Source organism: Canis lupus, chromosome 32, assembly GCF_011100685.1.
Source record: "Canis lupus familiaris isolate Mischka breed German Shepherd chromosome 32, alternate assembly UU_Cfam_GSD_1.0, whole genome shotgun sequence".
Lineage (NCBI taxonomy): Eukaryota > Metazoa > Chordata > Mammalia > Carnivora > Canidae > Canis > Canis lupus.
In genome coordinates, this window is record NC_049253.1 from 16,972,750 (window position 1) to 16,999,231 (window position 26,482).

Here is a 26,482-nt window from a genome sequence, read left to right on the forward strand (position 1 = left end):
GATGGCTCAGTGGTTGCGCATCTGCCACCGGCTCAGGTCATGATCCCAGAGTCCTGGGATCAAGTCCCGCATCAGGCTCCCTGCAGGGAGCCTGCTTCTCCCTTTGCCCATGTCTCTGCCTTTCTCTTCTGTCTCTCATTAATAAATAAAATCTTAAAAAAAAAAAAGAAGTATTTAGATCCATATCGTACTCCTTTCCCCATGTGAGTGACCCTGGCAAAATTAATCTTCCACAGCTTCTGTTTATTCATGTATAAAAAACATGGCAATGGTTAAAATTTCAGCATTAGCGAGAGTACTAAAATTCATATGCTTGAAGGTATCTAGTTCAAGCTTTAGTTCATAGTAGGTGCACAGTAAATGCCAGTTTTCCCTTGTGTCTCTCACTCTGCGTGACTAACTCTGCTACCCTAGGATACAACTCTGAGATTACCATGCTGCTTATGGAACCAGACAATCCCACTGGCAGACGATCCCAACACACACAGCTGTTTTATATCAGGTCTATTGACGCCTTCCATCATTAAAATTCTGCAATCATCATATCTCAGTTTAACTTCATCAGACTTGTTAACAGTCATTTAAATGGAAATTTCTGTTGTGGATATGGTTTATTTGATATCAGTGAAAACTAACACTAGTGAACAGGCAGCCTTGCTAACCAAATATTTGCCTTTGGAGTCAGCCAGTGATCGTGATTGCTCTACTTTTACAGCTCATGTAGTTACACTTCTAGCAGGTGGACATTTGAAATTTCTAGCAATGTTTATGTGCTATCATATAATTAGTAACCTGTTGTAAATCATCCAGCCACTGGTGATTTGCCAGAGTGAACAATAGCTGAGATTGTGCATTGCTGACTTTAATATTGTAACCTGAAAGATAACATCCTTTTTCCTGGTTGGTTTCAAACTCTTCTGACAGTAGATGATTTTTTAAAAGTTAACTCTATCAATTCTGACTGTGGTTTGAATGCAAAGTAATACAGTAGCTATACTGGGCTAATAACAAATCTCTATTAAGAAGCCATGCCTGTATTTGTTACCATTTGTAACACGTTTTCAATAATACTATTACTATAGCAAGAGTAGTAAGTAGGAGATAAATACCAGATCCAAAGGCAAAAAAGAATATAAATTGTTAGACATATTGCTAATTTACCAATTATCTTAACCATTCAGTGACCATAGTGTAGACGACAACAACAACAACAACAACAACAAAAAAAGATAAGAAAATGATTTAAAAAGATTCATTATCCTACTTAAAAAGCAAAAGAGGTGGAAGAAAAAGATAAACATAGATTTGAGGGTTATTTTATGATTTCCTTATGAAAAAGTAACATTAACAGAGTACCAACAATGATGGGAGTAACAAAACAAAGGCTGGGCTAAACATACCTGTCATGTGTTGGTACACTTTAGAACAAATAATTTATTTTTATGAATATATTTTATTTTTTAGTCCTTTTTTTAAAAGTGTTTGTTTCTAAAAGATTTTATTTATTTATTCATGGGAGACACAGCGAGAGAGGCAGAGACATAGTTAGACGGAGAAGTAGGCTCCCTGTGAGGAACTGGATGCAGGACTTGATTCTATGACTCCAGTATAATGACCTGAGCCAAAGGCAGACTCCCAACCACTGAGCCACCTAGGTGCCCCATTTTTAGTTTAAATTTATGTTTTGTAATGAAGTCAGATGGGACAATGAAACATGCTGGAGTCTTAGAGCCTTGGCTCATATGTGGTTCCATCTGCTACTGCCTCCTCATTTCTCTGGAGGGGTTCTGGCTTGCCCCTTCTCCTGCCTCCACTGCCTCCTTTTGCCTTCAGTGGGGCCTTGGCTCAGGGTCCAGCAGAGTCAGATCAGCCAGTGATCAGCCAGCAGTGATGTCTGTGTATCAGAGACCAGAGAGGGCCCAGGTACCAGTGAAGATCTGCTTTTTCCCTGCAAACATCTCATGATAGGTTGAAAGAATGGAAGAAAGGAAAGAGCTCTTATATTGCAGTTTTAACAATATGCCATGCATTTTCATTTTGCCTTGGGGTCTACAAATTATGTAACCAACTCTGGATAGGGTGTTTGGAGGACTGAAGAACTAATAGATATAAAGCAATCAGAACTGTGCCTGGCATACAGGAGGCACTGAAGATGGATTTGCTGTTCTCATGATCTAGCATATTTACATGTCTAGCATATCATCTGGTTAATTTACAGGTGCTACATATATGTATTATAATACATTTATACAACATGATTTTATAAAAGGAGGTAATTAGTATACTTTTCTTGTACATGTTGCCATGAGTAATATTTATGGCATTCACATGGACATAGATTTTAAAAGAAACGATAGCCTGTAATTGGTCTTAAATATATGATGTCTCCTATGTAGCACAGATTTCATTTTTGGAAATTTCAGGACAATAACTGTGAAAAATAATTGTGAGATAAAAGTTATATGATGGTGCAGAATCTGCCCCCTTTTGTACTACAGTTGGCTATGAAGCCAGCATACTGCAAAAATTTTCCTTCATTAACACACTTCATGTTTTTTAGCAGCAAACCAAAACCAAACTCAGCAAGAGTATTTATGCTTTGCTGTTTTTCTTGTTATGTATCCTCCTGAAGTATATGCAATTTATTTTCTTTATCCTTTTTTTTTTAATTATGAGTTTTTAAGGATCTGTTACTCTTTCTTGACCAGAAAATATCTTTGAGGTGCTTTAGAAATAAATGTTTTTATCTAGATTTTATTTAATACAGTTAAATTAAAACAGATTTTCTGTGTCACAGATAAGTTGTTACCCTGCAAGTACTTGGTATATATATACTGCAAATGTTGGGAGAACTCAAGGAAGGAGACTACCTTTGGTTTCAACAATATCATTGTCTTTCTTTACTCTTTATATAACACTCTGAACTTGACTAGCAATACAAAGAGCAGATGGTGGAATGGTGCCAAGTTGACATTCACCATCTGCTTCTCACATATATAATGTGTGCTGAAAAAATAATACAGCAGGGGTCTTCTGTTTAGTGGTTGTTGGTTAGAGAAGCTGTACCGTTTGGGATGATCCTATTTCTACACAAAATAACTTCATTAAATAAACATAAGCAAAAAAACTTTCCGTGATCAATCTCAGTGTGTGGTTTGATCTATTATTTGCATGTATCAGGCTTTGTTATTGTTTTTAATCAAAACTTGATATGGGGCCAGGAATCTTAGAAAAGTATGTTTGACAGTTGAGTTGGACCAAATGACAGATTAAAAAGTGTCTTTGCTTTAAACTAGTAACAAGTATGGTTTTTTCCAGGCTTAATTTAAGCTGAGATGGAAGGAAAGATGATTTTTCATCAAACAACTTAATTCTTATACATAACATGTAATAGAACAGTAGAAGTTTCAGAACAAATGAGAATTGATCAGGAACGAACCCAGGCCATCCTATTAGAGGAAAAGTGGGGATGAGAGGGGAACTTGGGTTCACTCTGGGACCCCACTAGCTTAATCTGAATTGGTTTCCTAGTCTCTGTTAAATTTCTCAGAGTCCTTTTCACTTTGTGTGGGAGCCACAGGCTTTAGCAAGAGGCAAACTCCTGGAGTCAGCTGCAGGTCTGAGCCTGGCTCCTGCTCGGTTTTGCCTCCTCAGATCTTGAATGTACTCTTAGCAATAGCGTGAGACAGCAAATGTCTGTCAATCAAGAGAAATAATTGTCAAGAAATACCTCCAGGGAGGGGAAGAAAAAGGCCTACGTGGTTGAACCTCTGAGCCAGACTATCCATTTATAAAGAATGAGTTAATAATAAAAATAATTTGCTTTGGACTTTCAGGTACCCATAAAACTGGGTTATATGTGGACCTGGATAGAGCCAATAAATGGTCTTCAGAGGGTTAGGAACTCCAAAATTCCATGGAGCATTTTTTTTTTTTTTTTTGTTATAGGTGCACATGGTTAAACACAACTGCCATAAATTTACAAATATGAGTAGAGGGATTTTCACCAAACCATTTCTTTCATGGGTTCTACACTGATATGTCTTAGTTTTCATTGTTGAGTTATCACCAACTTAGGGAAAAAATAATGCATAAGTCAGAAAAAAAAGGTGAGAAGAATTGTATTTTATTTATTTTTTTAAAGGTTTTATTTATTCATGAGAGACACAGAGAGAGAGAGACAGGTAGAAGGAGAAAAAGGCTCTATGTAGGAACCTGGATGTAGGACTAGATCCTGGGACTCCGGGATCACATCCTCAGCCAAAGGCAGACGCTCAACCGCTGAGCCACCCAGGCATCCCAGAATTATATTTTAATTGAATGGATTTATCAACATCCCTGTAGTAATTCTCTGCTGTGTTTACAGCCCTACCAAAGCCTGCATTTAGTCATACAACAGACAAACCAACAATGCATTTAGTCATACAGAGAAGTAATTCATGCTTATTTAATCTTTTGACACAATGGCAGAAAAATAAGAAAAGTTTACAATGTCCATATACTGATAACATGGAGACTGGTAAGGTAATTTTAACTAAGGGCAAGGACTGAAGAGTCGATGTCTGGATTTTGGTTCTGGGTTCTGCTGCATATTACTGGTTGTCACTGGACATGTAGGTAGTTACTTCAAAATTGGACATAGAGGCACTGTCCTTATTTGAAATTTGAGGGTAATAATATTGCATGTTCAAAACTGATTTTATCTTAAAACCATAGCTTCGGGAATGAGAAATGAGGGCTATGGCTGTCTACCTTTTTAGCTTGTGTGACTTTCTAAAATGAGCACCTTTCTTGCAGTAAAATCTGATTCTGAGTTTTAAAGGGATACCTATTTAATCCTTTGATCAAGGAAGTGGCATATTGGCTTATGACTATACTGTAACCTTCACAGATGCTGCCGTTGGTATTTATATTCATGATTTTTTTATAGGCAGAGAATGAGATCCTATTTTGCTTTTTGCTTTTGGGAATGGTAAACGTTTCTTCCAGCTGGCTAAAATCGATGTACACTTCATCTTTGAACCTCTTGGGAAAGGAAAGAAAGAGGGTGTTAAAATGTACTTTCCTAGAAGTGGCTCTTCTTATTGTACACCTTTAGTTCATCTGGGACTCACACATTGCTTTTAATCTCTACAACATTTTGTTTTCTATTATTCAGGAAGAACATTAGAGAATCCCCATGGTTATCAATTACAGGGCATTTAACAAATGGTCTGATTCTAGAGGGCAATATGTCAGTGCACTCTCTTCCAAAGGAATCGTCGTTATGGCATCCAACTTAGTTTTTGTCCTGTGTAACTTAGTGGATATTTCCATTTACTTATAGCCACTAGAGATACGGTGTCAGTCACATTTCACACAGTAGAAAAGTCTCTGGAATTGAGTTTTGTGGCTCGCAAAACATAAGTAACAATGTCTAAGATCATTTATCTGTAGATACTATTTATAATTAAAGAAATTTGTCTATGGAGAAACATAGGGAGAACTAAAAAATATATATGTATGTGTATACACATGTATGTATAGAGGTATATTCTTTTTCTCTGATAATGAAACAGTAAAGAACTTTCTTCAGTTCTCCGCTGTCATTTTCTTCTCACCATGACACATTTTTTTTCCTCCATAGAGACATAACTTTATGATACTTTGAAAACTAAGAAAGTCCTTGCTAGTGTCCTTCCTTATAAATTAATATTAATGCATAATAGAAAATTTAAAGGTAAGTAATAGGAAATTTTTCTTTAAGTGAAAATACAGTTTCTTTTATAAAATTGAGAGCATTCTTCTCTTTTAGGCTGTAGTTAGGCATACTTTATTTGAAAGAAGGAACAGTTTTTGTTTTTATTTTCCTTTTTAATCATTGCACTAAAATAATTTTTTCAGAAAAAAGACTGCTTGGTAATCACAGTCAAGATATTTTACTTGACTTAAAATTTTTAATTCCCCCTTAGGATAAAGGTTAGCAATCCCTTGTATTTACAAAGAGAGTTATACTCAGTAATTAACCCTATTAAAATTTTTGCAGTTGGAAAAAAATATTAACCTCACTTAGGGAGAAAAAGGCAGAGGCTAATGAATAGAATGGAAAAGCTTTGTTAAAGTCCCTTCAGATTAGCTAATTATGCTAATTTAATATGTAGATGGGAAAAGGTACAGTTTTAAATTTATGAGATTCACATAGTTGGGATGAGTTTAAAAACTATATAGGAAAAATATGTGTTTTGAATTTTAAGCAAGTCCTAAGCTATGTAGAATATCATCTTCGTGAGTTATAGATGAGAAGGCAAGAGAAACCTAGATTGTATGTAGCTATTTTTTTAATAAGGAGAGAAGTTCACTTGGGTTTAATGTCCTTGTATGTACCATGATAATACTCTTCAATTTCATCTTCCTGGAAATATGTGCTGATTACGTCTTTTTTACAGATGCAGAAACTCAGGCCTTCAGAGATACAGTAGGAGTGCCTGGGTGGCTCAGTCAGTTAAGGGCCAGCTCTTGATTTCTGCTCAGGTCATAGTCTTGGAGTCCTGGGATCTAGCCCAGTGTGAGGCTCCTTGTTTAGTGGGGAGTCTACTTGAGGATTCTTTCTCTTCCTTTTCCTCGGCACCTTCCCCCACCTGCATGCACTCTCTCTAAAATAAATAAATAAAATTTCAACTGAAAGATACAGTAACATGCACACTGTAACACAGTAAGGGGGTAGAGCTTGGATCAGTATCCAGGTGTGACTAAATTCTAGGTCTTCTCACTACACCACACTGTGTGACCTTGACCAAGGGGCTTACTTATTTGGGAACTGTTTCTTCATCTATAAAGAGAAGATTTAGACTAAATCTAAATCAGTACTCTCATTGCCTCTCAAACTCTGATAATTCAGTTTTGTTTTTTCTTGTTTTTAAAACCGTGAACATAAAGTATTACAGAAGTTACATGTGAAATAACATATTCATTAAACTGTTACCATGATACTTACATAGCATTTCACAATCCCAGTGCGTATTCATCCCAAATTGAATGTTAGAAGATTCTTTACTTGCATTTTAGCACTGAGAAAGTTAGAGAAACAGTAATATGCTGTATAATTTATTTAAAAAATTAACTAGAAAATTAGTTTCTATTTTGTATTATGTTGAAAATGTATTGAGAAAGAATCCTCTTCAAAATGTAATATAATATTTATGTGTTATTTTGCTTTATGGTAATTTAGTTTTGTCATGTATAAACTGTGCTTGTTAATGCAGGATACAGTTAAACAGGAAGTTGATAATAGGTCATCTTTCTCCTACATTCAAAATAAAGCAAATAAGTTGTAAAAATTCTAAAGATCTATCTCCATAAAATGAAATTAAAACTGAATGTCTGCTGCAAGGTCTCTGTCATGTTCATAAAACTCAATTAGTTGTGATAACTGAAATGAATATATCAAGAAATTGGAATGTTAACATACTGCCCTCTGACAAAATAATAATATTAACTCCTAAACTTCTGTGCTTTCTCTTTTCTTTTCTGTGTTTAATTTTGGTATTTCAGTGGGACAAGTGCTATAAAAAAAGACAGTCATCTTTCCTCTTGCAATGGGTGAAACATTTCTAACAATCTTCAAGAGAATTTGTTATGCTTTTTAATGAATGGCTCAGCATAAAGATAGATGGCAAGAAATGCATTATTTAAAAAGTATTTTATATTATATAACAAAGTAAAAATATAGCTAAATTTATTTGCCTTGTTTTTATTAACAGTGTATTAAAGTGGATAAACTATCTATAAAATAGAAAATTGAAATCATCTAACTTTGTAGTAATGTGTGCATTCTTTTAAAATATACTAAATCCTGAAAAGCAATAAGTATTTTTTTTTCCTGTTAACCATTACTTAATACTTAAGAATCTCTGACAAAAAAAAAAAAAAAAAGAATCTCTGACAGATGTCTTGAGGATCTTTCAGTTCAGGTTTGAATCGCAAAGATAGTTACTAATGAAGAACAGATAGATGAAAGTAAATAGAATCTCACTAATTAGAAGTTTCATAATTTTGTCAGCATCTAGCCATCGGACATCCAGATCTGCATCAAAGGTACTAATAGTACCTTTGGGGGAAATGTGCAGAATATACTTTGAAATGCGAATAGATAATCCAACATGTATCTTTGTCATATCAACGTTATCGATTCAGTTAATCTTCTGGGTTGATCAGTCAGTATAGGTGGTGATGGCAAAACCCCTCCCCCAGAACAGTTTCCTGTCCTCCTCTGGGCAGTACCCAGGCAAGTCGCATATAGAGAGTAGCCCTCCATGCATATTGATTAGCTTATTGCTACTGTTTTGTGTCTCTGTTCCTTCAGTGTTTTGCTCCTATGGGCCCTGCAACAAATGTAACAATTCCTGGGCAGCCCCGGTAGTGCAGCGGTTTAGCGCTGCCTGCAGCCCAGGGTGTGATCCTGGAGACCCGGGATCGAGTCCCACGTCGGGCTCTCTGCATGGAGCCTGCTTCTCCCTCTGCCTGTGTCTCTGCCTCTCTCTCTCTGTGTCTCTCATGAATAAATAAATAAAATATTAAAAAAAAATGTAACAATTCCTTACATTAAATTTCTTTTGTTGACATACTTACTATGATTTCTAGTTCCCGCACTGTAACCTAACACAAAATAAATGACAAACTGTGTAAGCAATATTAAATATATATGGGGAAAGCTATTAAACTGGCTTGCTTAAAATTTTTGAATTCTTGGCTCATGACAGAGAAATGATGCTCATGCTGTGCTTGGTGCGAAAGGCAGGATACTATAGTATGACATAGAAAGGGTCGACGAGGAAGGATGGCCAGTGCCAGCAAGAGGCAGACATATGTGGAGACCATACATTTTTACCATCACCTAAGAAGGACAGTACCACATGTCTTTATAAATTAGGTTTTAAAAATATGTAATATCCAGTTTTCCACAAGTTGACTTTATAGTAACGAGTGCTGTATTCTAGCTAGTGAGTTTTTATGTGATTTGCATTTGAATGCAAACTGATTTTTTTTTTTTTCTCTAAAGGAAGCACATATACTGTCCTCATTATATACAGTGTTTTTCTGGTAAAGTTGGTGGATTTTTCTCTTTCCATTATTTTGTAGGATAGCTGGAAGACCAAGGTGAGGGTTATAGGAGAAGGCTAAAAATTCAAAAGTAAGCCAGTTGGGTTAGGAGAAGTTCCCGTTTTCACTCTTGCCTCATTAGCACCACAATTTAACTAAATGTATTTATAAATAACAACTGACAAAGCCCTTTATACATATAGCCGGAGACCTCAAGATGACCACATATATGTTTTTATATGTATGTATACACACACATACACATGCACAATTACTTTCTACACTGATTTAACTTGTAGTTGTTTTATACTTAGAGTGATGTATAGGGTTTATTTTTTGTTTAAATAAAGATAAGAAAGAAATCTCTTAACCCTAAATAACCTAAATAATTTGTAATTTATTACTAGTTAAGATTTGATTATTTTTTGACCAGAAAATAGTTATCTTGCTTGTTTTAAAAAATTCTTGGTCTTGCAAGTGCTTTTCACTCTCTTAATGCAAAATGACCTAAAGCTTTGTTTTCACATCATTTTGAGTTTCCATGTTTCTTAGACCTTACCTGGTTGAACAGGATCAAAATAAAAAGTAGTATCTCCCTGGCTTATTCCTTCCTTAAAAACATAACCAGTATTCGAGTATGGATTGCAGTTGGTATCTCACTCTAGTTAGCCATTTCTTTGTGCCAGATAATAAAAAATATGGCTGACAACCCAAACTCATTCAGTCCCTACCATGCATAGTTTTCAAACAAACAACAAACAAACAAACAAACAAACAGACAACCTAGAGGATATGGTGGTGAATGGAATTAAATACAGGGATGGTTAAAGTATGTGGTGTATAGTGATCGAATATAGTGCTTGTCACTATTAGTGATAAAAAGGTGAAAAATCAGAAGCCAGTCTTGGGTGTGTCATTCAGAGGAGATGCCAGATATGGTGGCACCAGTAACAAGACTAACTAGCAGGGAAGTGGGGCTAGTGTTCTATGGAAGAAGGTGATGAGTTTAATATGAGGTAAGCTAGTGCAGTTGGTTCGTGAGACTGGGAGGGGACTGGGCAGCTCAGGGTTGGAGATTGTCCTTTGCAGCCTGCAAGCCTTTTCTTTTGTGTAATCAGATTCCATTGCTTTCTCTTCTTCTTAAAAGCCTTGATAGGAAGCCATTTTTAAAAAATCTATTCAAACAAGTGTAGAGAAACTCCTCACCAATCTTGTTAAATTACATTAGATTTCTTTGAAATACACGCAGGCTGACAGCTATGATAGTCCAATTTCATAGCTGGAGTCAATTTTTCTCCCTTTTCTTTTTTATCAGCAACATGTGCAAACACATGACATACCTTGGAAACGGTTTCCTTCTTACGGAGCTGTGTATTCGGCATCTCTACACATTTTGTAGGCAGGCAATGTGGTGCAGAATAGAGAGCTTTGATTTGTGTCGATTTGGCTTGAAATTCTGTGTTAACTGATTCCATACTTAACTGGATGGTACAACTTCAAGGAGCAACTTTAAACTCTTTAAACTCTTGTCACCTCAGACAACAGAATCTATTCCTGCTTTGCTTTCCTGTGTAACTCTAGTGTGTGCCTGTCTAGTGTGTATGTGAGCCGTTGGGTGTCTCTCTCATCTGCCTGGGGACAGCATACTCTTTATTGTGGTGTTAGTCCTCATTAGCACTATGGTGAGGAAATGATTTCTCACTTCCTCTTATTTCGTGGACGTGATTAAAATCAGCACGTTACGTGTTCTTCGTAGAATACTCCATGTGCTGACTTTTTCATATGCTGTTTCCGAGTTGTTCAGCTGGCAGACTGAAGAAGTTAATTCTGTTTCCATTTTTCTCTCGTTCATTTTATAGAAAGTGATTAAGAAAAAGCAGATCTTGTAGGAGTGTGTAGACCTCAACTTACTTTTGCCAGGTAATGAGTAGACATTGTCTGGTGGAGAATGAAGAAATGCATTATTACTGGACATTGGGCCTGGTCTGACTTTTCTACAAAAGGTATTTTGAGAAAAAAAAAAAAAAAAAAAAAAAAGCTTGTATACCAGGAAACATGCTTTAAAAGAACACATTAGAACTGAAAATCAGGTAGTTTAGAAGCAGAGTGACTGATGAATTCCTCTAATGTTTCCGATGTTACCAATATTTGGAAAATGTAATCTTGCCTTTTGCATGGGGAAGCCGGTATGCTACTCAGTAAGAAACTATGATCCAATCATTACGAGATAGAACATTTTTGATCCTATGAAAAAAGATACAAAAACTTTATCATATAAATCAAAGCTATTCTGTCTCCCTTTGAATTCACATTTACTCTTTTAAGAATTGAGAGTTTTGAACTAGAAAGTATATTAACTTTTTCTTCATTCAGGATCCAGTAAATGAGGAAAGTGAGGGTCGGAAATATTAAATAGCCACCCAAGACCACATAGACCTGAGGAGAACTGGGCTTTGATTCAGGATGTCTGACTCCTGGCCAGAGCTTATTAACCACCTATTTATTTTTACAGCCCTGCTCTATAACTTGGTGTGTTATTTCTCAGCCTAGAGCCTATAGGTGACTGAGAATGGATAGTATTTTCTTAGGTATACCATAAGAGCATGTACTGTGTCTATGAGGATGTGTGTGCTTGCATGCACAGATTTGTGTGTGTATGTGCATTATATGGTGTAAGGGAGTCAGCTGCCTGACAGATTGATAGGGGTGGAAACTGGGCAGTTTTAGGAAGATGAACAGAAGGGGAAAAAAAAAGGAGGATTCTTCTAGTTTGGAGATTGTGAAAGCTGGGATATAAGAGAAAATGGTTTTGTTCTACATGTCTTCCAAATTTTTGAACCACTCCTGATTTAGAGCCACTGCAATGCTCACCATCAGCCTTTCTGCTCATTTTAACCCAGTAATATTCTACTGCACAGGTGGCTGCCATATTAGCAGGCTGTTATATAGACTATAGATTCAGCAGCAGCAGAAGGCCTTGTTTAAGGGCTTGGAAACACCAGTTTCTTAATTTAATTCTAGTAATGACACTTACAGATAGCCTGGAAGTCATGTGAATCCATGATGTGGGAAATGGGTGGAGAATCTAGTTTGTTTTTTAAAGATTTTTATTTATTTCTGTGAGAGAGAGAGAGAGAATGCCCAAATAGGGGGAGAAGGAGACGGGAGAGGGTGAAGCAGACTCCCCGCTGAGCAGAGAGCTGTTCAACAAGGACATGAGGCTCGATGCCAGGACCCTGAGATCATGATCTGAGCCAGAGGCAGACACTTAACCTACTGAGCCACCCAGGTGCCCAGGAGAACCTAGTTTTACTATTATTTCTTAAGCTTATATTTTTCATACTGAACAATCTCAAACACCTATATTTAATTTCTATTCTCTGGAACTTAGTTCCCCAGAATTTGACCTTTCTTATTTCTCTCCAGAACTTTTTAATTCAACTAGTATCCTATCTGTTTTCAGTTGGAGATAGTGGTGTTTTTTTTTGTTTTTTTTTTTTTTTTTTTAATGTAATTTCTGGGGCAGCCCGGGTGGCTCAGCGGTTTAGTGCTGCCTTCAGCCCAGGGCCTGATGCTGGAGACCCAGGATCGAGTCCCACATTGGACTCCCTGCATGGAGCCTGCTTCTTCTTCTGCCTGTGTCTCTGCATCTCTCTCTCTCTCTCTCTGTCTCTCATCAATAAATAAATACAATCTTTGAAAAAAAATAAAATAAAAATGTAATTTCTGGGCTTTCTGGCATAAGCTTTGTGCCTTAATTAGATTTTTTAAAATCATTGATTAAGGTTGTATCTTTAATTGCTAGTCTGTTCCCACTCAGTACCTAATACAATGTTTATTGCAGTCAGTAGTAAATATATTGTTAATGAACTGATGACTATCTGTAAATATCTACGTAGTCCAGGTGTTTCTATCAGGATTCTTTAAGAATCTCTCATGTTTAAACATTTTCACATCTGTACAATACTACTTAAGATATGCAATTATGAGTATATCTGGGGATAGATGAAGGAAATATTTTGAAGGCAGAGCAATGCTTCCCATGCCAGGGAAGCCATGTAATTGATATAATGCTGTTGAGTTAGCTCCAAAATATAAAAGAACTATGACTGTGTAGCATAATTAACAATGATCCCGAATTAATTTGATCTGAAAATACTATTTTGGTTATGCACTGTAATATTTATACAGATATACTTAACAATTTACCACTGAGTATATGTGTTAATGAATTCATTTTAGTTTTAAAGCATAGTTACTAGAGCCAGATTTTTTTTTTTTAGATTTGAATTGAATCCTCCACTTACAGAGTGTGCTTTTTGGTAAATTATTTAAATCTGTATTTTGGGTTAGGTATTTTTCTTCACATGTAAATAAGGATTTGTAGATTAGGTAAATTCTAATAGTAGATTCAAGCTCTTGGAGTTCTTGTCACATTATATTTCTAAAGTCTTTAGAACCGGGCCTGGCAAATAGTAAGCACTGGGTTAATATTGGCAATTATTATAGAAAACTGGAACATCACAGAATAGAATGTCAGTCTCATGTTATGTATTGACATCATTTGGTGATTTAGCTCTAGGTTTTAAAAATTATTTTAACATGTTTGTCCTTTCATTGAACAAATGTTTCCTGAGCACTTGCTTTGTGTTAGAGATAGCAACAATACCAACTCTCGTATCAACAGTACCTTTTATCTGTTTCATGCACTAACATTTACAGAGCCCTCCAAGTATTATCTCACGTGTCTTTCCTGTCAAAATGAGGAGGTAGTTAAGATAAAGGATATTGCCAGTTTATAGATGAGGTAACTTTTAGATGTAAAAATTTGCCTTATTATCAGAAGTAAGGACTAGGCCATTGGTCTCTTCACTCTGCCTCACCATCTCATCAAAGACAGTGCTTGCCCACACTCCCATGGAGCTTACTGTTGTTGCCTGTGCAGATTTCTGTGTGGATCACTTGGACCTAGGGCATGGATCCACATTGGTTTGGTTCTTCTAAGTTTGGATCACAGTAATTCTGTCCTTCGGCTTAATTTGTTATTTTTTTTTTTTAACTTTTAGGAAGATTTTATGAATATCACGGAATTTTGCACTTTTAAAATAAATTGAAAATATTTGATTTATTCACAAACTATTTTAACATTTCTGACATATCTTTTTATCCTTTTGTGTCTTTGGCTTATCTGAATCCTAGTTTTCTTTTAAAATTTTTTCTTCTTTGCTATCTGACTTCCCAGCCCTCCAGATTTAAATTCAAAGATCAACCTGTTTATTTTTCTTTCAACACAGAAATTGGAATAAGGAAGTGAAAAAAAGTACAACTGCCCATCAGACATGTAATGGGCCTCTCTAATAGACCTGATTGAATTGATTACTCTAGCAGTTCACCCACTGGAATAAAAAGAATAAGGCACTCATCATTTAGTTATAAATTTATTCCTTGTGAAGAGCCACATCCCATTAATTTTATGTAATTTGGTTATTCCCAGTAGCTGTTGGTTTTATGTGGTGATGTTCTCTTGAGAGAGAAGAACCATATGGTGTGCATAAACTTTAAAGGGCCAAAAGATTTTCATAGTGTTCACAATCTTAACTGTTGCTTTGATCCTATTTGTAATCTCTCTCAGAAATGCTTTCCTCTTCAGTATTTCTGGATAGAAGTAGGTATAGAAGCATAGAGTAAAATGATGTGCAAACCAGCTGCTGTGTTCCAGTGGCTTGCTCTAGCCTCCTTTTACCCTGAGTCTCCTTAATCAAAATCATTCTAGATTAAATTCACTTAAGATATAGCTGATGTCGGCATATAGTAAAATGTGTTTGAATCCACTACTACCAGGACTTCCGCCACCACCACCACCACAGGGGAGCTACATTTTAACTATTATTATGCTGAAGAGTGAGCTTTTGGCTTGACTGGACATGCGTATAGAATTCCTGATGCACCTGAATCCCTAAAGGAGCAATGACTTTGAGAAGTCAGTTCTAACTAGTGTTGGCATATCATCTTCTCATACTAGGTACCTATTCTATACTCAAGGGCCATGGCAGCCCTAATATGCCTTCATTTTTATCTTAACAGTATGATTGGAGAAGAGTTGGAAAGCAGAGATGAATCATTAACATGATCATCATTTTCAACATTTTCTGATTTTCTCGTGAATTTGTATTTAACCATTATTCTCACGTTTACTATTTGCTTTTCTTTGTTGCTGCTTCTTGCTTCCAAATTGTGATAATTAAATATGCTGACTCTCTCACTCTCTCTTTTCTTTTCTTTTTTTTTTCACTCTCTCTTTTCTGAGGAGAAATGTTTTCTCCTGGAATTGCTTTTCTTCTGTTTGTAATGACACTTTTATTTATTTATTTAATTTTTAAGATTTATTTATTTATGATAGACATAGAGAGAGAAAGAGGCAGAGACACAGGAGGAGGGAGAAACAGGCTCCATGCCAGGAGCCCCATGAGGGACTCCATCCCGGGACTCCAGGATCACTTCCTGGGCCAAAGGCAGGCATCAAACCCCCGAGCCACCCAGGGATCCCCTATAATGACACTTTTAAATTTATTTTTTGCTTGATATATTTGCTTTAAATGACACTATTGAGATTTTGACATTACTTTGAGAAAGAGAAAGTGAGTTGTCAACAGTGACAATACTCAAAAGTGATTTAGTGCTTTAAGGAGTAATACTGAACACCACGTATAAGTTTCATTGTGAAGTAGAATTCAGTGATACTATGACATTTTAAGAAAATTTTTTGTTTATTTGCTTCTGACAAGAGGGAGATGTTTCTGTTTGCATAGAATAAGGTGCCAGGGAGGGCAGAGGCAATCTAAGTTACATATGTAACCTCTTGCTGTTATTGTTTTAAGTTCTGCTTATGGGATTCAGTAACTTCTCACAATCTGTTTCCTGACCTTCACTAAACTTTCTTTGAATAATAGCGTTAGTGGATAGAGGAAGTGAATTTAATTGTCAGCAATAGACGTGTATGTTTCAGTTATACTAGGGTAGACTGGCAAATGGGAGGATGGTTACTAACGTTAGAGTTTTGATCCTAAAAATAATTATGAGTCATCAAAGTGCCAGTAAAGCAATAATTGTGTGAGACATTCAAAACATCTTAGGTCAGAGAGAGAATTCAGTCTCAGAAGGCTAGTTGAGGGATAGGTGATAGGATATATTTGAGAACATAGTTCTAGTTTCTGGTGAACAGAGTACATTCTTTTTTTTTACATCCATTAAAATTGAAGAGCTTCCCACCAAAACAATTAAAATTCTAGCTTGTGGTCAGAGATAAATATTGATTTTTGAAGTAGAAAAACTATGATTTTTGAATCCCACTCTTTAAACTATGTACTTTAAGACTGTAAATAGCCCTAGGGGGAGTTTAGTATTTTATATGGAGGAAAATAAGCTCACTGTATTTCCCTCATCTCCATTTTTAATATTTTTCTTTATTTGTTGATCTTCAAGCTAAAACTTTTTATTCCAATGTATTCATTTTTTTCATCACTTTATATAATAAAACTAGAATTACACAAGAGTTTATAAGTGAATCCTTTAATTTAAAAATAATGCCTTAATTTCTCTTAAAGAAACTGAGTTCTCTATTTCTTGAATTAAATCATATTTACCTGTAAGTAAATATGAAATCCATTCTTCTGGAAAAAAGTCATTAGGTGTGAAAGTTTAAAAGAAATGGACTGGTCCAAGACATCTATTTTAACCATTTATTCTTTTCTCCATTAAAAATAATAGTGCTCGCTTCGGCAGCACATATACTAAAATTGGAACGATACAGAGAAGATTAGCATGGCCCCTGCGCAAGGATGACACGCAAATTCGTGAAGCGTTCCATATTTTTGAAACGAACTAGGGGTGGTAGAAGGGGAGGAGGGCGGGGGGTGGGAGTGAATGGGTGACGGGCACTGGGTGTTATTCTGTATGTTAGTAAATTGAACACCAATAAAAAATAAATTAAAAAAAATAATAATAACTTTTTAAAGGTCCTTATGGAATTTATATCATCAGCCTTTTATAATTGGCTTGTAGTCTCAGAGTAAAAGACAAGATATTAAATCAGGTAGTAAATATTTACTTATTTTTTAGGGGAGTAGTAATTATTTTTGTTTGACAAGTTAACATTAAATAAGTAGTGAACTGAAATAATATGCCTATTTTTAAAGCTTATTCACAGGATGCCTGGGTGGCTCAGTGGTTGAGCATCTGCCATTGGTTCAGGGCATGGTCCCTGAGTCCAGGGATCGAGTCCCACATTGGGCTCCCTACATGGAACTTACTTCTCCCTCTGCCTCTGTCTCTGCCCTCTCTCTCTGTGTGTCTCTCATGAATAAATAAATAAAATCTTAAAAAAAAGAAGCTTATTCACATATTTTGAATATCAGTGTAACTGTTGGCTTATGCTTTGAGGATATTTTCCTTTTGAGAGAAGGAGTATATGGATCTCATGGCAAAGTCATCCGTGTATTCTACAAGCACTTGTTAGGTGAGTTGCTGGGTAAGTCTGAGAATTATTGTAGCAGATGTTCTGGTGAGCACCTTCAGGACCAACACCCATGGGATCTGATGGCAATGAAGATGGAACTGTGATGCACTTGTGGCAGTGGTGTGAACTGGTCCCACAGTGAGCCCCACAGTTGGGATGGCCTTTCACAGTTGTCCTCAGTGCTAGCAAGGGGATTGGGCCTTGACTCTCCTGCATTGACCAGGGAAGTGATGTGACCCAGGAGTGGTGTATTTATGTGCAGCCAGCAGCCAGTGCTCCTGGAAGAGGTGGAGGGGGAAGATGAGCCTTGATCCTGAAAAGGAGTCCTGACCTGAGGATCTGGATGGTGCATTGTAGCATCTACTACAGTTGCCCACTAATAATCTGACTTTGATATAGGTAATGGGGACACCATGTTGAGCAAAAGCAGACATTGCTCTGTTCTTCCAAGAAGTTGATGTCTAATAGGGAAGAGACATGATTCAAAAAACGACACAAACAAAAGCAGACTTGTGGTCATTATAGATGCTACTACATGGTATTAAAAAAGCCTATATTAAAAAACTAAAACTCTGTTTAGAAACTACAGGTAAAATACTTTAAAATATTTTTGAAGGTTTATTCATTTATTTTGGGGGGAGGGTAGAGCGCAAGCAAGCTTGGGGGAGAGGGAGTGCAGAGAGGAAACCAACTCCCTACTGAGTGGGGTTTGATTTCCCCACTGGGAGTTCATGACCTGAGCTGAAACCAAGAGTCCATGACTTAACCGACTGAGCCACCCAGGTATTTCATCCCAGATAAAATACTTCTTAAATGTATATTGATGGTGGTCAACCTAACCCTTATGCATGTTTATTACTGGTTTGCTTTCCCTACAGTAAGCTTATCCTGTGTTATATCTTCATGTTATTTTGTGGAAACATTGTTTAACTACTCAGTAACTGAAACTCCAAATGAACACCCAAGCTCTCTACTCCCCAGAATGCTGGGTAAATCTAATTCAGATGATTCAGCTGACACAAGGATAATGTTGCATTCACCCATTCACGGGGAAGTGTTTCTGTATACATGTTAGACTTGAGGAGTTGGGAAGTCACAATTGCAGTTGAGATATTTTCTGCTGGACCTAAGGTTTCAGGAGAAATTGTATTTTCAGCTGAATAGAAAAAATATAGCCGAGGTTGCTGCTTTTTAATAATAATTAAAATTATAATTAAAATAATAATCATTACTTCTGATTGTAATCATTTAGTTGCTAAGTGCTTTATATGGATTATGATATTTAATTCTTATTAGGCTAGTGTTCTAAGAGGTTTATACAGATTATGTGATATAATCTCCATAACATCTCTAGGAAATAAGTTTGATTATTTATAGTGAGGAATTTATATTCCTCACTTTATAGATGAGGACAACTAAAACTAGAGTCTTCACAAAACTAGTAAGCAGAAGAGCAAAGAGTTGTGTTTTTTGTTTTTGTTTTTGTTTTTGTTTTTTTAATGGCTATCTGAGTCCAGAGCTTTTCTTAGGGATGTAATATGTTGATATGAAATAACCTTTTGGTAGTAGAAAATTCAGGGATGGTTGAAAAATAGATGTCAGGAATTTGGAGGAAAATAAACCATTTTAGAAAGTGCTCCCTTGCCTTATACAGATGTTGAAATTAATAAGTGTATCAAGGCAAGGCTTTGGCCATCCTCAGTTTTTATATTTGCTCCCCACTATCATTTTCCACATGGCAAAGAGAGATTTTCTATTGAATCTTATTACTCCCCTACATAAATCCCATATGGCTTCCTATATACTTGCATATATATTCTTTGGTGCCAGCTCATTCCACCACAGATGGTGTCCCCACTCCTACCCCCTTCAACTTTGCCCAAGTCAAGAAGGATTCTTTCAGTTCTTCTAAATGCTAAGCTCTTTCCCACCTCAGGCTTTTGCTCTTGCTGTCTTCTATGCCTAGAATGTGCTTCCTTCTGCTTTTCACATGACTGAGTTTTACTCATTCTTCAGATCTTGACTCAAATGTCACTTCCTCAGCAGAACCTGTCCTGGCCATATTATTTAAAGTTGGTTTCCCCTTGTACTCTTTATCTTTGCATTCCATTTCCTTTGTAGTACTTTCCATACTGGTGATTATTTTATTTGTTCCTTTGGTTATTTGTTATCTGGGTCCTCTACAATGCTACAAACTCTGGGAGTACTTCGCTCGTGTCTGTTTTTTTCCTTTGTCTTTTCAGACCCTGGCAGGGTTGGTGTTCTGTGTTGCTTGAATGACTCATCCGTGGTAATGTAATGGTCTTTCTAGTCAAGCCATGGTGAATTTGACTTTTGTACTTTCTCTTCCTTTTTTTAGATCCTTTCAAGATAGAACATAGATTTAAATTTAAATATAGAAAATATTGTCAATTTTATTGGACAGTCAAGTGGGCCCTGTGCAATGTAAAGGGCATGTTACTATTAAAAGAGTTAATACTCCTTTTAGTTAAAAGTCTATGTATGACCTTCTGTAAGGTTATAACATAACTGATGCAGGAAGCATATTTCTGAATATGAGGTAAAACAATTTTAGATAGATTGGCTGTCGAATGATTATATATGTTGTTTTGAGTCATATTATTATATGAGAAATTGCAGCCATAAAAAAGTCTGATTCTTTCAATTACTTATGAAATAAAGTTCTAAAATGTTTACCATTCTTTTCTAAAAGATAAGATTTCAATGATTATAATATGTTATATTAATTAAACATGTTTACTGAACAGCTACTGTGTGTCTGGGCCCTTTTCTAGGTTGTAAGGATATGGTAGAGAAACATAAGCAAACCCTGTCCTCATGAAGTTTATAATTTAGTGAGGAGAAGAATGTTTTAACAAATAATCATTTTTCATCTTACTAATTTTATATCAGCGCTAACACTGATGCAAATGTATATACCCATATTGTGTGTGTGCGCGTAGGTGTGTATGTGTGTATAGAATTCCAATATGGTTTATTATCTGCATATTAGTCTGGTAACCTTTTCAAAAGTCTGAAGTGACATGATTGAAGCTGATTGATGGGGAGAATACTCCACCTCAGTAATGTTCTTTGAGCCCTGAATGAGAAGCCTTAGGAAATTATTTTCATTTACATTTTCTTCTAAGGCAATTCAGCCCCCACCCCCAATGGTAGACAGACTTAACTTGTAAAAAGGGTTTGATTTCATTGACATATCCTCCCAATAAGATGACCAAACACTTCATTTTACCTTTCTCATGATATCACATTCATTCTTTTTTTTTTCCTTCCAAGTTTTTATTTAAATTCTAGTTAACATACAATGTAGTATTAGTTTCAGGTGTATGATGCAGTGATTCAGCACTTCCATACAATACCTGGTGCTCATCATGACAAGTGCCCTCCTTAATCCCAGTCACCTGTTTAGTCCATCCCCTACCTACCTCCCCTCTGGTAACCATCAGATTATTCTCTATAGTTAAGAGTCTTGGTTTGTTCTCTTTTTTCCCCCCATGTTCATTTGTTTTCTTTCTTAAATTTCACAGGTGAGTTTAATCCTATGGTATTAGCCTTTCTCTAACTTATTTTGCTTGTATCTAGTTCCATCCATGTCTTTGTAGATGGCAAGATTTCATTCTTTTTTATGGCTGAATAATGTTCCAATGTAGATATAAATTACCACTTCTTTTTTTCTCCATTCATCAGTCAATGGACACTTGGGATCTTTCCATAATTTGGGTACTGTTGGTAATGCTAGTATAAACATCAGGACATCACCTTCATTCTTACAGCCTATCTAGTAAAGGTTAACTCAGTAAGTCTAGGGGACTTTTACCTTCCAAGGAAAGGTCTAGCCCTTGACTGGATCCTGGAAGAGAACATCTAAGCCCTTAAAATATTTTACCTGATAAAAATGTTTTGTATATGTGGAGGCCTTTCAGATAAACTACCAGATGGTTTATACTGACCGTGTGATTTATGGTAAGGGACCTGGGCTATACCAAATCAGTTTGACTTCTAAAAGGGCTGGAGTTTGAAGTTACTAAGATCAGCTGTGTAAGCTTTCCATGCCCACATGACTGCCCTCACGACAATAAGAACACTGTACACCAAGGCTTGGGTGAGCTTTCATGGTGGGGAGTAGCCCCAAATGTGTTGTCAGACATTGTTTCTGGGAAAATTAGATGCTGTCTGTACAACTCCACTGGAAGAGAACTGTTGGAAATCTGTGCCTGTTCTTTACTGGATTCTAGTCTATATATATTTTGCTTTTGCTAGTTTTAATTCACTGTAATAAACTGTAGCTTTGAGCATTAAAAAAAAAAAAAATCTAAACCAAAAAACAAGGTTTAGTTTCTTATCCTATAAAAATTACCTATAATTGGGGCAGTTTCAATTCAGGTATATAATTTTTTTGAAAGTTTTATTATTTTGAAATAGTACCTCAAACAGTATCTTTCATGCATTAATAATTTATGTTAAGAAACCAACTAAATACCCATGCTGTGTTTTATGATTGAAATGTATACATATGATTGTAAAGTCTGTTGTAAAAAAAGCCTGTTTGCAGTAGTTATTTCTGAATAACTCTATTGAAGGCTTCTCATTTCTTTTAAGTAGATTAGATGTTCTCTAGTAATTTTAGAATAATATTCAAACTGCATGGTCATGGTTAGAAAATGAACAAGAGAATTTCATTTTCAGGCAAAAAGCTATGACTCAGTAAAAGGTAATCATGCCACACTAATATTTATCTTTGCATATTTTTCACTTGAACATGTACATTTCTCACTGTGTTAACTCACATTAAAATGGCTGGGCTTTCTATTTTAATAATTTGTCAAGCTAATTAATACGACTTTGTGATATAAGAAATAAACATTGATTAGTGAATACTTAACTAAAGCATTTAATAAGAGACTTGAAAATTCCTAGGTTGAGGCTTTTTTTTTAAGATTTATTTATTTATGATAGACAGAGAGAGAGAGAGAGACAGAGACACAGGAGGAGGGAGAAGCAGGCTCCATGCTGGAAGCCCGACGTGGTACTCGATCCCGGGACTCTAGGATCCCGCTATGGGCCAAAGGCAGGCGCTAAACCACTGAACCACCCAGGGATCCCCTAGGTTGAGGCTTTTGAAAGTGTTTGAGTTAAATACTTAATATTTTATTTATTTGTTTTTATTGCATTACTTTTAGATTCACAAAAAAGGCCAGTTAACTTGATAATAGAAAGTAAAAGGTACACATTGTTCACTAAATTCTCTGATTTACAGAGTAGATGTCCAAAAACCTTTTAGGGAATTTATGTTTTTCCTTAAAATACAAACAAAACAACCACTATTCTGAAATGTTATAAAAATCAAATTGTTAAAAACATATATTTTCCCTGTAAAATGTTTATGAATTCCTTTCAGTTCACTGTTTTGTAAAGAGAAACTGAAGATCTCAGTTTCAGCTGGCTATGTCAGGTAGGAAGACCAACTGGTCCCAGTGTGCTGGAAACTTTTCTGACTTTATCACTGAATCACTAGTATCAGGGACAATTCCTCCTGTTTCAGGCAGATTAGGATGATTGGCTACTCTAATGTCAAGTTTAAAATCCTTCTTTATTTATATACTGTTCCGTTCATGCCTGTATATTTAAAAATTCTAATATAACTTTTCAGAGACTCATTTATACTTTAAGCATGGTGTCTTCTTCAAGTTTACTTATTAGGAAAATGGCATTTACTTGGAAAGGTAGGCACATATTAAAAAAAAGAAGAACAGAAATCAAAACAAAATCTTATTTGTGTAACTCACATTAAGTGTAGATCATTTATCTTGAGAGGGCAGACTAATGTGTGAAAGTGACAAATAAAGAAAATGAGAGATGAAAGGAGGCAGTAGTGGATTGAAAAGTGTCATAGTGATGACCTTGCATGGAAGCCTGGCATCAGCTCCCGCTGAAATCCTTAAAATGAATATGAAGGGAACTCACTGGTGCATTTAAAGTATTTTAATAAACATTAGTATATGTGAGTAGCATGAGAATATTTTTCATTCATTCCTCAGGATTTCTTTTCTGTTGTTGGAGTAGCAGACTATACACTATTGAAAACGGAATAATGTATTCTTAAAACTGGTATTTTCATAATGAACAAAAATAATAATGGTACTTTTCTTTAAGGTCATGAAACTAGTTCAAGAATGTTAGGAAGGAGGTTCTATATAAAAATTGGAAAGCAGTGAGATATTTCTTTTTTTATGAAGCGGATCTGTGGTAGGACCAGTAAGCAATTGAGAGGAAAACATGTACTATTCAACTCATGAGTATTTGGTTTACATGTAGTCAGTCATGAGACATTGAGATCAAAAACTGACTCAAGTATGAAAGAATTAGAGATGGTCAGAAAGTTTAATGGCTCCCAACAAGAGATGAAGTGTTGCTTCTGCATATGCCCTTGGTTACTTTATTTTGCTTTTTATATTGTCACTTAGAGTAAAATAGCTACAACTTTTTTTTTTTTTTTTTTTTAAAGAAAAAAATTGTCAACCCTACTCGGTGACCAAAAATTGTATCTTAGGTCCTGGCAGGCTATATAAAAAAATGTGTGCCACTGGTCCCAAGAGGAACTGAATGGCTCAGTCAGCACAATTCATCATTAGTACTGGAAAAAATAACTCAGCATGCCTGCCCTGCTCATGGTGAGTCAGTGGCATCATATTCATATACTGACAGCACTTTTTTCTTTTTAGGAATTACCCTCTCTATCCTGAGCCAAAGCACATAGCAGTAAGATTAAATTAGGTATCAGTGTTCTGAAGAGCAAAGGCTGATAGATTTATTTTAAATAAGTAATTCACTCAAAAATGTTGAGTCAGGTGCTGAGGTATCTGGCAGAGGTCAATCTGATATGGGTCTTAACCTTGGGGAGCTTTTCATCTTCTAGAAAATGTGAAATATACTAGTGATTTTTTTTTTAACTATGGATTGCCGAATGAGTTACAGGTAGTATGCAGTGGGAGTTCAGAGAGAGAGTGAGTGCTTCTGGTTGGGAGGGCTTTTGTTTATTCACCAATGTGACTGCTACTGTGTTCTAATAGGAATTTTTAACAAGGAGATCTGTTTGTAGCCCTGATCCAATAACCCATCAAAAATTTATTGAAAAGCTAGAATAAAAGAGATAGTTAAGGGAATAAGAGATAACTAACATATAGTTTAAGTTTTTCTAAGTCATAGTCCAGTGGAGGGGGACAGACATATATATATAGAACACAATTATTTACAGCAAGATATGAAAAATACTATGATGTATCTGTGAAAGATAAAAATTCTTGTTTCTGCTATGTTAAATATATGCTTTAAATATCTATCTATCTGTCTATATGGTTTTTGGCCAAGACTACAATATAGTTTGAATTGGAAGATGTCCACATTACCTAATAAGAAAAGCTAGTCTTTATTTGTCAAACTAATAGGCCGAATCAGATTTAACTATTGATAAGAAAAAGTATGACTTGATTTTTTAGTTTAAAGAAACTACCCTTTCCCCAAGCATCTCATTTCTGATTTCTAATTCTAAGATAGATGGACCAATAGATGAACAGTCGATAAAGACACACAGTCTGGCCATGAGTTAGTGGCCAGATGAACGAAGATGCTACCTTCTGTAGTTCTTGCTTGGTTCTTAAAAGACTCTCCCTCCAGCCTAGAGTTCTGAGTTGTCTCTAGTTGCTTGGTACTCTGGAGGTTTTCAACCTGGTAATGCATCATCGTAAGATTTGTAAGGTGGAGAAGAGCATTTATGAAAGACAAGGTGTGTGTGTGTGTGGGGGGGGGCGGTGGCGGGAGAGTTTGTTCTCAAGGAGTTAGTTCTAAGAAAGAGGAGATTTGGGAATTGAAGTTCTGGAAATTGATTCTTAGAGAATTATTCATACCCATGTGCACTCTGAAATGACTTTGTGCTTTGAAAATGCTTCGTAAATAACAGATTATGAAGTATGAAGAGGACTGATCTTATTGGAGTAAGTGGGGGTGGCATCAGTTCATGGAAAGGAATGGTGAATATAATACTTAAAAAATCTTCAAAAGAGCATTTTGTACTTATGGAAAGTAGAGATCCTCATTGTGACTTTAGGATTGAGCAGATTCAGTCTATGAAAAGCTGTGCATGCTATTAATATTGAGTTTAGCTTTTACTTGTGCAGGCAGAAGGGAGACACGGTGGTTTTTTAGCAGGACAGTGCTACTGCCTGCAGATAAATCACATGGCAGAGTGAGGGATAGTGGGGAAGTTGGGAGATGAGATAGGTGTCAGACAGCCAGTTGGAGATTTCATCCATTCTGAAATGAACATTCTTCCCCTCCCCACCCCTGCCTTTTCTGAATTGGGGTGCATCTTACAATTAATGGAAGTTATACTTAATTGTCAGTATTTCTTTCTTAGAGATACATAATATAATGATATATTTTTAAAGTTAATGAAAACTGTTATTCAGGTAGAGATGATGTTGGTCTTACAAGTACGACTTGCAGGTGGGGATAGATAGAACTTAAGATCCATTTCTGTAAAAAAAAAAAAAAGTCCATTTTTGTAAAAGAAAAGTCTGACTGGTACAGTACACTTGTTTTTTGAAGTGTGATAAAAGGTTTTAAAGATCATTAGGATTTAAGAATTGTTAAGAATTCTTAGGTAGAATTCTTGTTAAGAACAATTCTTAACACGAATTGTTAAGGTACTTTGATTAAAGTCTTTTATATCTCAAATCTGTATGATTTCATGGGAGTTGGATTATTTTCAAAAATAATTTTTGATGGCATAGGAGATATAGTCAATAATACTGTAATGTATGGTGAGAGATGGTAGCTACATTTATTGTGGTGAGCACTGAGTAATGTATG

General features: G+C 35.8%; 1 protein-coding gene and 1 non-coding gene across 2 annotated transcripts in view; both read left to right on the top strand.

Moving 5' to 3' along the window:
- PPP3CA (protein phosphatase 3 catalytic subunit alpha) overlaps positions 1-26,482 on the top strand; it is a 309,732-nt gene that overhangs the window by 86,933 nt on the left and 196,317 nt on the right.
- Positions 16,845-16,951, top strand: LOC119877816. Its single transcript, XR_005382979.1, has one exon. It is a non-coding gene; the product is annotated as a U6 spliceosomal RNA (small nuclear RNA).